The sequence below is a fragment of the Rhipicephalus microplus genome, chromosome 5, assembly GCF_043290135.1.
Source record: "Rhipicephalus microplus isolate Deutch F79 chromosome 5, USDA_Rmic, whole genome shotgun sequence".
NCBI classification, from domain to species: Eukaryota; Metazoa; Arthropoda; class Arachnida; order Ixodida; family Ixodidae; genus Rhipicephalus; species Rhipicephalus microplus.
Window position 1 is genome coordinate 158,590,979 of NC_134704.1, and position 12,510 is coordinate 158,603,488.

The window sequence follows — 12,510 nt, forward strand, 5'->3', positions numbered from 1 at the left end:
GAATCATACGTTTTCCTCGTGGGTAAGGCACGCGAGCAGGGGCGACGAACGCAACGGAAGCGGAGATCAAACTTGCCGGCCCATCTCCGCCACTCCGAGGCGCCTGCGATAAGGTCCTCCCGCCTACTGTGTCTGAAAAGCGCGTCCTTTTCGCCAACGGGTACAGTGAAACAATTGGAGCAGTTTTCGTTTGCCCGGTAAGTACAACAAAATAGTTCCGATGAAAGCCCAAGGCCAGCCATGACGTACAATTGTTCCCTCCACGAGATAATAAAATCGCGCAAATAAAATGTGGAATGGTTTGCCGGATGCGCTTGCTGGTGATGATGGTTGTGCCGATAATAAAGATGCGCTACTTATCTACATATTCTTATAACATTGTATAACACATTTTGGTGCGATTATCTTCCTGTTTTTAATTATGCGGATAATTCATTATTCCTTGTATCTTGTTTTTCTTTACCAATAATGTAAGGAATCCCGTATGTCAGTCGGAATGTTATTGTTTGTTCTTCATGAATGTATACTACCTGCAATGTGCCCTCTGTAATGACTCCAACATTGGAGTCGACAGTATTGCAAATAAATAAATAAATTAGCGTCCACGTTAGTGTCCACCCTGATCCCTCTCCGCGGGATAAGCTACGCCTGGGAGATGAGAGTGCGTGCTGCCGTGTCGTCCCAATTTGACGAAGCGGGCTCATTGGGCAATCTTGCTGGTAATGCTGGAAATATGGTAGTTCCTCCTAGATGCCCGTCACCAGTTGTGAGTGGTAGGTATAAATAGCGTGCCGTTTGAACGTTGAAGGATTCGCTCTTTGGTGACTCACGCTCCCAATTTAAAGGTTTCAAGTTCAATTGCGCGCGCTGGAGTCATTTTTTTTCTGAAATAATTTTTTTTCTGCATTTTCATATATGATACATACACATCCACGTTGAGTAATGGTGATGCCGACGACAACGTTGACACCAGCAGCGAAAATCAGACGAGAGTATTCATATAACTGCTATCACAATATAGTACGTTAACAAAGAATGCGCTGGAGGTGTTGTTTCGTCATGTGAATTTTTTTTCTCGAGGCTGCGACTGATTATCTTAGTGGTTGCGTGTATAAACCTGGTATCTTCTCTAATTGAAACAGAGGAGGAGAGGGCCTCTGCGAAAACGGGAAGGGGTTTGGATGACAATGAGAGGCTACCGTGACAAACTTGGTAATTCGAAAGGAAGTATTTCGTAAAAAGAGGCGAAATTGGTGAGGATATGGGCGTTTTGATATATTTAGTCGGCACGCATCTAGGAGCAAGCACCACCGAAGTATAGCACAGGAAACATTTCTAGAAAAAGTGTTTTTTATATTAGTTTTTTATGTATGAAAGATATTGTGTGGATTGAGAAGTGCGCTTTCAAATTTTTATACCCGATGGCGGAAATGTAATAAACATGTGAATAAGGTATGACTCGTTATTTTCTGTCTCTTAAGGACCGGCAGTTTGACTGAAGGTTGTAGAGTTTAGGTCACCAAAGTTGCGATGTGTTACATCAAAAAAGCTGCTGTGGACTGATTTTGATCACTTCATCACCGTTTCCACGCCTTGCCCAAGTTAATCTAAACCTAACATGTCTTCTTTCTATAATGCATCGTTTTTCACAATATAAACATTCGATCGTGTAGAAAACATTTGAACCAGTGCAGTTAAAACCATATTTTATATGATGGACGTAATCAGTTCAGGCGCTTTCAACTATGACATGGTCATTAAGGTGTTTAAAGATCTTTGATCTTGAAGAAGTACAAGGTGTTATTGGTATGTGGGTAATATAGTGAGGGTTAACGTTGGCGTGCAATAATAAGTCCATTTTTTCTGTGGTGATACACCGCCTTTGGTGCAATGATAAGAGTTTGACTCACTCGTTGCTAGTTAATATTGGATATACCTTGTGAGGAATGGCATTTACGCTTCCTTACTACTCAGACAAAATGTGTTTACCATATTTAAAAATAAACATGGTGCTTATTCTTTCTCATGCATAGTTACTATTGCCACTACTTCGGTCTTTTTCTTTAATTGGCAGTTCTCAGTTTTTGTTTTTGAATTCGCCGCCATATTTTGTTGTTTCACATTGACAATTTTGCTAAAATTTTCTAAAGCTGCACTTAACTTTGGTATGGTAGATAGTGCCCCTTCAATGCTCGGCACGATGGTCACAGCATACATAAACTGGGCAAATCAACAAACTTTGTTTTCTTGATCAACCATAGTGCAGTTAAAAATCACAGCCTATCTATGGAACGAATGATGATGAATGGGGTGAACTTTCGAAAGGTTTTATCAGCAAACCGTGAATCATTTACTGCCCGAATTCATCCATCGGTGCATCAGTCTGTCTGTCTACCTCTGTCTGTCTGCTCGTATGCTTGTGTGTCCGTCCGTCTCTCTGTCTTCATGTCCGTCTGTCCGTTCGTATGTATGCCTGCAGTCCACCCGTCTGTCTGTCTGTCTGTCTGTCTGTCTGTCTGTCTGTCTGTCTGTCTGTCTGTCTGTCTGTCTGTCTATTCTCTGTCTGTCGTTCATTAGGCCCATCCATCCTTCCTTCCGAGTGTCTGTCTGCCTGTCTGTCGGTTATACGCCGTCTGTCTGTCTGTCTGTCTGTCTGTCTGTCTGTCTGTCTGTCTGTCTGTCTGTCTGTCTCTCTGTATGTCTGCCTGTCTGTTTGTCTGTCTGTCCGCCTGTCCGTATGTCCGTCTGAAATTTATGTGTGTCCGTCTATTCATCCGATAATGTAGTGAACACTCAAAGTACTACCATTTCGAATGTATTCATCATAAATATTTTCCTCATATACAAGTACCGCAATGCAGTGAATTTTCCAAAGACGAAAAATGGGTATTACATATAGGAGACGCACGACACACGTTTTAAGCAGCTTCGCCCCTAAAACGCACTAGGGTGTCACCACCAGTGGACTTCCTTTGTAACACCGGCGTTTCAATAGAGACAAAGCGGGGAGTGAAAGAATGCTTCACCATTGACTCTCTTCTATGCGGCTTCGTATTGTTGAGAAACTCGGCGATGTCTTTCACATACGGTGAAGCGGGTGTGAGAGCTGAATGTCTTGTTGACGAGGAAACAGAGTATACCGTTTATGAAGAGTCGCGTGTGGAGATCGATGACGCGATGAGCATGCATGTACACAATAAGGTTGAAAAAAACTGAGGAAGTCAGCCCAAGAACAGCTTGCGAGATGTTAGCGAGAATTAAAATCCAGCGAAACGAATGGCGTAGTTTAAAGTCAAGTAAAAGAGACCATTGGCCATGTGTGCGTATATCGTTTAAGTCTTCGGCCACGTCCGGAGGTAAGGAAGACAGCAGGCACTCGTACTTGGACGGCTGGATAGTGATACGCCGTAAACGGAAGTGCACCTCAACCTGCAGGAACCATGCGATTGGGCTGTTGGGCCAATATGGTGGCAAATTGACATGCTGAAAAGCCGCCCCCGCAGCACCATTACGTCGGGCATCTTATTGGGAGTAAGAACCGGTAGAAAGGGTGAAATATCCGGCGTGATCTGTGCGGAATGGTGGTGGCTGCGCGTTCTTTATTGGTTCTTCATTATTGCCAGGGATAACACGACAAAAAGCCAGTCCCGACGCCGTTTAAATCTGAACCATTTTTTTATATCAATAGCTATTACGGGATCACAACATGAGTCTCGCGTAGCGCCACAGTTGTCTGCCACCACCACTGCCACCACCGCCTGTGTTCATAACCAACGTCGCACGAATAAAAAAACATAATCAAAAACACCAAAGACCTGTGGTGACATAGGTTTGAACCACGGTGTGCTGTGGGCCACGAGAAACTTCAACCGCTGAGCCACGTCAGTGCTTGAGCCCTTACCGCAAACTTTCTTTAGGCAAGCTTGAAGTCGGGAAAGAAATGAGTAATAAAAATGAGTATTAAAGTGTTTTGGAACAGAAAAGAAACAACCAGGCAACACATAATGCGAAGCACGTAACAAGGGGGTCGTCCAATGCTGCTACACATTTCAAAAGCTTGTTCGTCATCACCTAATAATGTTCGCCCATACCCACTTAAGGCGTAATTCTTCAACGTCGTCAGCCACTGAATGAAACACATAATTCGTTAGAAATGTTTAGCGGATACCAACCACGCTTCTATGAAGAATGACGAAGTTTTACCTAGTGAAATCTGTCCGACTATGAAGAAATTACGAATATTTATGGCGTACTGGGTGCCTTGATTATGTGCTTCAAGCATTTATACAAATAATTTTGCAGGCCCCTGTGCCCATATTTGTGTGTACGTTAAAAAAACCGAATGTGATCGAACTTTCCGAAGCTCAGAAGGAACTGGACACACATCAGGTGGATGCACCACTTCATGCTCAACGTCACGCACAAGACCGAGTTCACGGGTGAACAGCTGACAGAATTCACTGGGAAATGGAACAGGAGAAGTTTGAAGCAATGTGTGGCAAATAGAAATATTTAAAATCGTGACCATATTTACTTGGTCGCCACTCAAAGTGGGTGAAGAGACTACATCTTGAAATGACGCAGAATTGTTTGTGCAGGTTAGCCAAAACTGTCCGTTTACGACTCGCAAATTTCTACCAGTTGTGCCAGCTCCACCAACTCTGGCAAGTGTGACGTTGCCTTGTTACAAGCGGGTCTATCGAAAGGGTGGGAAAAGTTGTTCTATTTAGTGGCGAAGCTCCTTAGAGCGGCACCCGTTCGTCCCTCGTAGCCGTTGTAGTAGTGTGTAACAGGTATTTCATATTGACCTCCAAGGTGGTGCCGGTGAGAGATTTCTCCTGTGCGTTGTTGAACAATAAAAAATGGCGCTCAGTCTACATGCCAATAACTGCTAAGGGGGAATGAGAGACAGGGGAGTTCGGCTTATAGTTAACGCGCACGCTGCGAATGTTTTATTGTTCAACAACGCACAGAAGACAAGAAAGTGTTGCACATTATACTCGCTGGGCGTAACCTCCTAGGTTTTACAAGGGTTTAGCGAGCGTTAGGCCGCAGTGCCATGAATACAGTGAACTAGTATATACGATGAACTCGAGGTGGATAAAGGTGAGAAGTAGACACGAAGCGCAAGCCGTAAGAAAGTGTGCGTATGCCACCTCTCGTTTAGACCTTGGAATGTCCGCTGGATGGCGGTGCTTCTATATGGGGAATATATGATGATAGTAGGCGAAGATGGCGGTACTTGGAGATTTGAATAGATGGACGAACGGACACACAGAAATGTATGGACGGACGAACGGATGGCTGCATGGACGGATGGACGCATGGACGGACGCAGCAGCGGATGCATGCTCGAAAGCAGGGACGGACGCACAGATGAACGTGCGGACGCACGAACAGAAGCACGCACGGACGGGTGGATGGATGCACGGGCGGCCACACACACGCGCGCATCGATGGACCGAAGCAAGAACGAATGGATGAACGGATGCTTCGCCCCTCTATCCATCATTCACTACCTGGATATGCTGCCACTTTTTGTCTTAAACAGAATGCTGTATCTTGCGGTGTTGTTGTTGCTATCAGGTGACGTTGAGCCAAGTCCTGACCCTCGTGACACAGATAACTTGCTGAAAAACATCCAGGGTGGCCAAACAGCCATTTTGAGTCAACTAAACTCGATTGATGCAAGACTTACGAAACATGAAACTTTAATGACATGATGAAAACTTGAATGTTACTCAACGGTAATTGCAAGAGGTCAATAAGTTAGTCTCCGATATTGCCGATATAATTAAATATCTCTTAGATAAAGTAAAGAAATTAGAACTGGAGGTTGTGAATTTAGAAAATCGAAGCCGATGGAGGCGGAAATGTTGTAGGCCCGTGTGCTCAGTTGGGCGTGCACGTTAAAGAACCCCAGGTGGTCAAAATTTCCGGAGCCCTCCACTACGGCGTCTCTCATAATCATATGGTGGTTTTTGGACGTTAAACCCCACATAACAATCTATCAAGAAAATCAAAGCCGTAGAAGAAACATTGTATTATACGGTGTAGAGAATATTGATCAGTTTGAAACTTGGGCAAATCGAAGCAACTGATTATTGCTATTTGTAAATATTACCTGGCCATTGAGCTTAAATCCTTTGAAAGGGCACATCGTGTGGAAAAACATGACAGTAAAGCGAAACCGCCATTAATTGTAAGCCTTTCATCTTTTCAGAAAAAACAATTCTGTCAAACACCAGAAAACTTAAAGGGACCGCGTACGGTATCGACGAAGATTGCTCACCTGAAACGCGTGCTATCAGAAAAAAGCTATGGCAATATGCTACAGTTAAGAAAGCCAATAAAAAGTCAAGTTTAAGTATTAATGAGCTCTTCGTGAATGGTAGGGCGTTTTGCTGGAAAAGGAAAGGTTGAGGTTGTCTTGTTTTCGAGAACATGACCAGTCAATAAAAATAAAGCTCAAGAACACAAAGGTATTGTTGGCTTAGTAGATAATTGCAGAAGTGTAACAAATAAAGTAGACCAGCTTGCTGGATTCACCAAATCAGCGGAAGCAGATATTGTAATCGGCACTGAATCTTGGCTCAAACCAACTGTTAGAGATACTGAGGTGTGTCCACAAGGCTACGTGGTTATCGTAAAGATCGGCCGAGCATCGGAGGGAGCACTTTTTTGCTTGTTCATACGACAATGCAGTCTAGCGCTCTCAATGTCTGTCACGAAGCTATCTAAACAGTCTGGTGCAAACTCGTGTTGCCTAATAACTCTAGTTTGATTGTTGGCTGGGTTTACTTTGCACCGAACTCTGATCCAAGCGCAGTTTGTGCCTTGTCTGAGATCATCTCAGAAGTGTCTGGTGAAGAGATATTGTTCGGTGGTGATTTTAATCTGCCGGACTTGTGTTGGCAGGATGATTATTGTGGCATTCTTGCTCGTTGTGCTGCGAACTCTGAAATGAAACAAGGTTTTAGACACATATGGTCTAGTACAATCCGGAAGAAAACCAACACGTGGAGGTAATATCCTAGATCTGTTGTTTTCAAGCGCACCTATTGTAGTAATTTCTATAACAGTCGTGCCAGGAATAGCGGCCATTCGGCTGTTGTAGCGACCATCAAAACCGAAATTCAACTATTCTGCTTTTGGGAAAATAGAAACATATTTTTTTATGATGAAAGGAACTATGAAGGTATCGACATAAACTGCTTCACTACCTTTCAATGTTTGATTGCTTAGCAGACGGCTATCACAATCATGAACTGTGGAATACGTTTAAAGTTAATTTGGGTGAGCTTGTGAAGGAACATATACCACATGTATATTTCTCAAAGCTTAAAAAAGAAGAAAAGCTTGGGTCACATCATCCATTATACGAATTATACAAAAAAGTAAACGGATTTTCGCGAAGTATAGGAAAACAAAGAACAAGGCTCATTTTGAGAGATTGGCAAAAATTACGCTTGATTACAAACTCACTACTAACAACGCAAATAAAAATTATTTGAAGGGACCTAATTAAGACCTTAAGATTGGTTGAAAACCAATCTTAAGGCTTTTTGGAAGTATTTAAAGGGGTGCGGATCAAGTGATCTGGGCATTCAAGAAATCATTTGTAATAACCGAATCGTAACGAACGACGAAGCAAAGGCAACAGATATAAATGACTTTCATTCAGTATTTCTTCCAGCGAAATCCGAGATTATAACAACAGCTGCTAGCAATGTGTAACCTATGACGCAGGCTGAACTCGGCGTGTCTGGCATCAAAAATTTATTACAGCAATCGTTCGGAATCAAGGAAGTTGGCCCTGACTGTTGTGTTATCAGGTTTGTGCTTAGGGGGGCTGACGCAGACGCGCTTCGCTATCAGTGGTGACCCGGACTCGGACTGTTGGGCTTCGTGACGTCAATGCAAGGTGTGATTGTGGCTCGATCACGTATATAATCAACTGCCCCTTTTCCTTCCCGGTTGTAAAACAGTTGGTTGTGTGACCGAATAAACATGTGTTGCACTTAGCCACCGTGTGCTGCCTGCTGGTCTCGCCCCTGTTTAGACGAAAACATAATACTGACGGTATTTCACACCGCATGTTAAAGCACTTCGCTGCGACCATCTCCCTTTATCTTTTCGTTATATTTAGGCAGTCGCTTCGTGCTAGTGAATTGCCTAACGAATGGAAGATAGCCCACGTTGTTCTGGTTATTCAAGGGAGTTCGAAAAAAGATGTGCAGAATTATAGGGCCCTCTCCCTGACATGTATCGTATGCAAGTTATTGGAGCATATAATTTGCTCAGACATCATGAGTCACCTCAACGAGTACAATAACCTAATTAAACTAAAGCATGGTTTTCCCAAGGACTCATCCTGCACTGCACAACTTGTAAAATTCTCTAATGATTTAGGGAGTGAAATATATGCTGAGGGCCATATACATTGTTTTTTTCTAGATTTTCGAAAAGCTTTCGACACGGTTACGCATTCACTGTTATTAATGGCAAAAAATTGAGTTACGTAAACGTCACCCCAGGAGTCTCTTAGGACACTTTATTGAGACCTATAATAATTTTGATATGCATGAACGATATAAATTTGGGCATTGCGTCCTCCCTGCGACTGTTCGCAGATTACTGCGTGTTTTACTGAAGCATATCTTACGACGAAGATGCGACAGCGTTACAAGGAAACTTGAACAGAGTATAGGATTGGTGTATGCAGTACAACTTGTGTTCAAATGCGAAAATGCATCTATATTTGTTTTACTTGAAAGAAAAAACCACTGATTAATAAATATTCTATGAATAAGGAGGTTGTTATCACAGTTATAGTCTCAAACTACCAAAGCGTCGTGTTTTCTGCTGACTGCTCATGAAATGCGCACATCAGTGATGCAGTTGGTAAGGCTAGACGGGCGCTGCATTTTGTTGAACGTAAGCTAAGATATCGCAAAGATGAATTAAAACGGAATGCATTTGCTACCTGTGTTAGACCTATCTTAGAGTACGCCTGCCAACTATTGGATCCATCGGAAGCCAGTCTCATTTATCAAATAGAAGGTATCCAAAACAGATCAGCCAAGTACGTACTGGGCATGTACCGTAGAATAGACAGTGTCACAATGATGAAAAAATAATTTAATGGAAAACTGTTGTCATCACGAAGACAAGAGTTAAGGCTAAAACTCTTTTTTTAAATATATAACAACAAGGTAGGTATAAACAAAGATAATTATTTATGTACTAATATTTGTGTTTCTGTGCGGAATGATCACAAACACAAAATCCGTGAATACCGGCCCAGGACGTGCATGTTTGCGAATTATTTTTTACGGAAGTGCGTAGCCGAATGGAACAAGCTCTCTGAAGAATAAGTATGTTCTATAAATAAAGACCTATTTGTATCTCTGTTGTAAACCGCCCAGCTGTAACGCCTAAGGGCGGAGCGGGGCAACTCTCGACTAAATAGAAAGAAAAGTCATGCTCTCGATAAACGCGTCCTCGTTAATGTCATCAAGCTTCGTCGTAGTGCACGTGTTGTTTGCGATTTGAGCCGTTGTGTGGCACCACCGATGCCTGTGCCGCCATGTTTAATCTCCGGCCAGCAAGTTAGATCATGTAGTTTGATCAAGAGCATAGCCAAGGCTGTGAAGCAGAAACCGGATCCGGTTTCACGTGGCGAGAAAACCAGTCTCAGAGTGATTTTTGTGCTCCGGCCACGTGGCGTGGTTTTGTGGCCGCTTGGGTGGCGGAACAAGCCAGTATCCGGAAAGCTTCGCCGGTTTCACCCTCTTCGAGGCTAAGTGTGAACGTGCCCTAAAACAAGCGTACTTAGTTTACCTCGTCACCACTTTTGTGTGGGGGCTGGCTGTGGCCACGACGCCGACGGAGAAGAACGAATACCGCAGCAGACCAACGCCGCCGGCGGCCGCCAGCCACGACTTTGGCGCGCAGCGCCGAGAGAAGCACGTCTCTCTCGCAGCGGGTTCCTTCGCCAACTCATTTATTTACAGATATATACATTTGGCGTAAAACACTGCCACACGAGCGCTACATAACATTTGAAGAAGAAACTAAAACTGAAAATGAACGCAAAACACAACACTAATCATACATAGTAGCTGGACAAATGAGCAATCTTCGTTTTCTTGATTCACCCTAGTGCACTAAAAACTCCCTGCATAATGCAACCAGTTCACGCCTTTTGTAGAATTATGAGAGAGAGCAGATCAGCAGCACTAAGTGGTATCTTGAGCTGTTGAGCAGCACTCAGTGGTATTTTGTTCTAGCTGTTAACTCTATACCATTTTTTTACAGGGGCCGCAGAAGAAGGAGGCACCAACTTTGATTACATATAGAGGAGCACCCAGCACTACACGTATTCTCAGCGTCGTTTCGCCCAGCAAGATAGCCCTAACGAAGAGTACAGCCACGAATAAATACTTTTCAACAATGTCTGTGACGTTTATGTTGCAATTATTAGGACAGTTGATTTCTGATTGCTATAATGTGTACTGATTGCTACTGACGTTTCTGCTTTCAACATCGGGTATTTAAGCAAAGGCCATGGAAAGGCCGCCAACAGCAGATGAGCTAAAAATTGAAAAATAAGGCTCGCGATCCGCAACATTTACAATACATCTGTATTTTTATTTCTACCTTGAGGAGACCTTCAATAAATTTTCGCTTAAAATTGCTAGCTGAATTCATTATATCTGCAGGAAGTCAGTTTCGCAGTGAGAGCGAAGTAGTAAGTGTGATGATAACAAAAAACACAAAGTGTTGTGCCAAGAAACACTAGCACCTGGCTCATCCGCTGCAGCAAGCGGAGTGCCATTTTTGTAGCCTATGCTTGAACCTGAACTTTGTGATGAGAGCAAAGCAGTTGGAAAGGTATAATCTATTTGTTAAACCCTTCGAAAAAAAGTGGCAGATCCCACATACTGTGGGTTTCGATGATATTTGAAGCACGAATGTGGAAGAGTGATATATCACAACAAAGTGAGCGCAGCGCTATAGGGTGGACGTAAATTATGTGACACATAACTTTCACGCAATGGTTATTATGTTTCGACGTCTCATTTATCTTGTTTATTTGTTCACGTCCCGTAATACCAAATTTAGAATACGTGGAGTTAGCGGAACGGCCACGAGCAGGCTATTGGCGTTGCGTATATTCATGTTTCACATGACACGCATGGTATGAATAATATGTTTGAACGTTTCATTGACCCTCGTCGTCTATTCACGTCACTTGATCATAAATTTCGTATATGTGGAGCTAGCGAAACGGAGCCGAGCGTGCTATGAGCGTGCATGTAATCATGTTTCACTAGACACGCCTATCATGATTATCATGTTTGCACCAACCATATACCTTCGTCTTCAATTCACGTCACGTAATACCAAATTTGGTGAATTTGAAGTTTATAAAACGATCACGAGCGCATCATGAGCATGGCATGTAGTCTTTTTCTTACATGACAAACATCTTATGATTTTCATGTTTGCACTAGTAACAGACCTTCGTCGTCTATTCACGTCACGTGATACCAAGTTTTTTATATGTTGAGCAACAAAACGACCGTGAGCACGCTATGAGAGTAGCATGTAATCATGTTTCACGTGACACATATAGCAATATTGTCATGTTTGGACGTTTAATTTACCTTCGCCGTCTATTCATGTCACCGGATACCAAGTTTGATATTTGTGAAGCTAGCAAAACGACCGCAAGCGCATAATGAGCATGGTATGTTGTCATGTACTTACATTACACTAATATCATAACTATCATGTCTGTATCAGTCATTAACATTCGTCATCCATGGACTTCACTGTTTCGTTTAGTGGGCCACCTTTTACCGCGGCCGCCAAAACGAAAGAAAGGCAGCCGCCTCATTTTGTGGAGGTATAAATCAGCGCCAAGGCGCCCTGCTGTTGTCATGTACTGGGCGCTGCATGGCTGAAATTACTCTACGGAGCACCGCTGTCCTTCGGGTACGCGCAGAGATGCTGCACGTGGCGTTTTCGTGCCCCCGTGAAAACCATAATGCTGAACTTCCACCGATTTCGGACGTCGGACTACCACGCTGTGCGTCTCTGACTGATGAGCCACCGACGCTCAAATGAGTACCAAATGTCGAGGTATGGCTCCTCGGAGGCGCCTAGACCACGATCGCCTTTCGACAAAGCTTTGTCGGGTGGTGCGAGCGGCGAGATGACGAGCACGTTTTACCCTGCTCGCTGGAAGCAAGGTTCGCCGTAAGAGGCAGCATCGCCGGAATCATACACGTGTTTGGTCTGTGCATGTGTGTTTGTTGGGGGTGGTGCCGGCATAACGACACTCGTGTGTGCTGCGAAAGATGGTATTAGAAAGTGCCGTATGAACCTATTCCCCGATCCAGGGATGTCGGGAGGTGAGACTGTATTTATTCAGCCTTCGTGAGCTGCTTTGTGTGGTTCACGGAGCTTGTTCAATAGACAGCCTTTTTCGATGTAGAGCTT

The 12,510-nt window shown here is 43.6% G+C and overlaps 1 protein-coding gene and 1 long non-coding RNA gene across 2 annotated transcripts in view; one reads left to right on the plus strand and one right to left on the minus strand.

Moving 5' to 3' along the window:
• Positions 1-10,456, plus strand: part of LOC142817424 (uncharacterized) — a 37,599-nt gene extending 27,143 nt beyond the window's left edge. Inside the window, exon 2 of the long non-coding RNA XR_012895225.1 lies at positions 10,321-10,456. This is a non-coding gene — a long non-coding RNA (uncharacterized LOC142817424). The remainder of the gene's footprint in view (positions 1-10,320) is intronic.
• Positions 1-12,510, minus strand: part of LOC119173336 (uncharacterized) — a 763,312-nt gene that overhangs the window by 564,605 nt on the left and 186,197 nt on the right. The gene's annotated exons all lie outside the window — the stretch shown is intronic.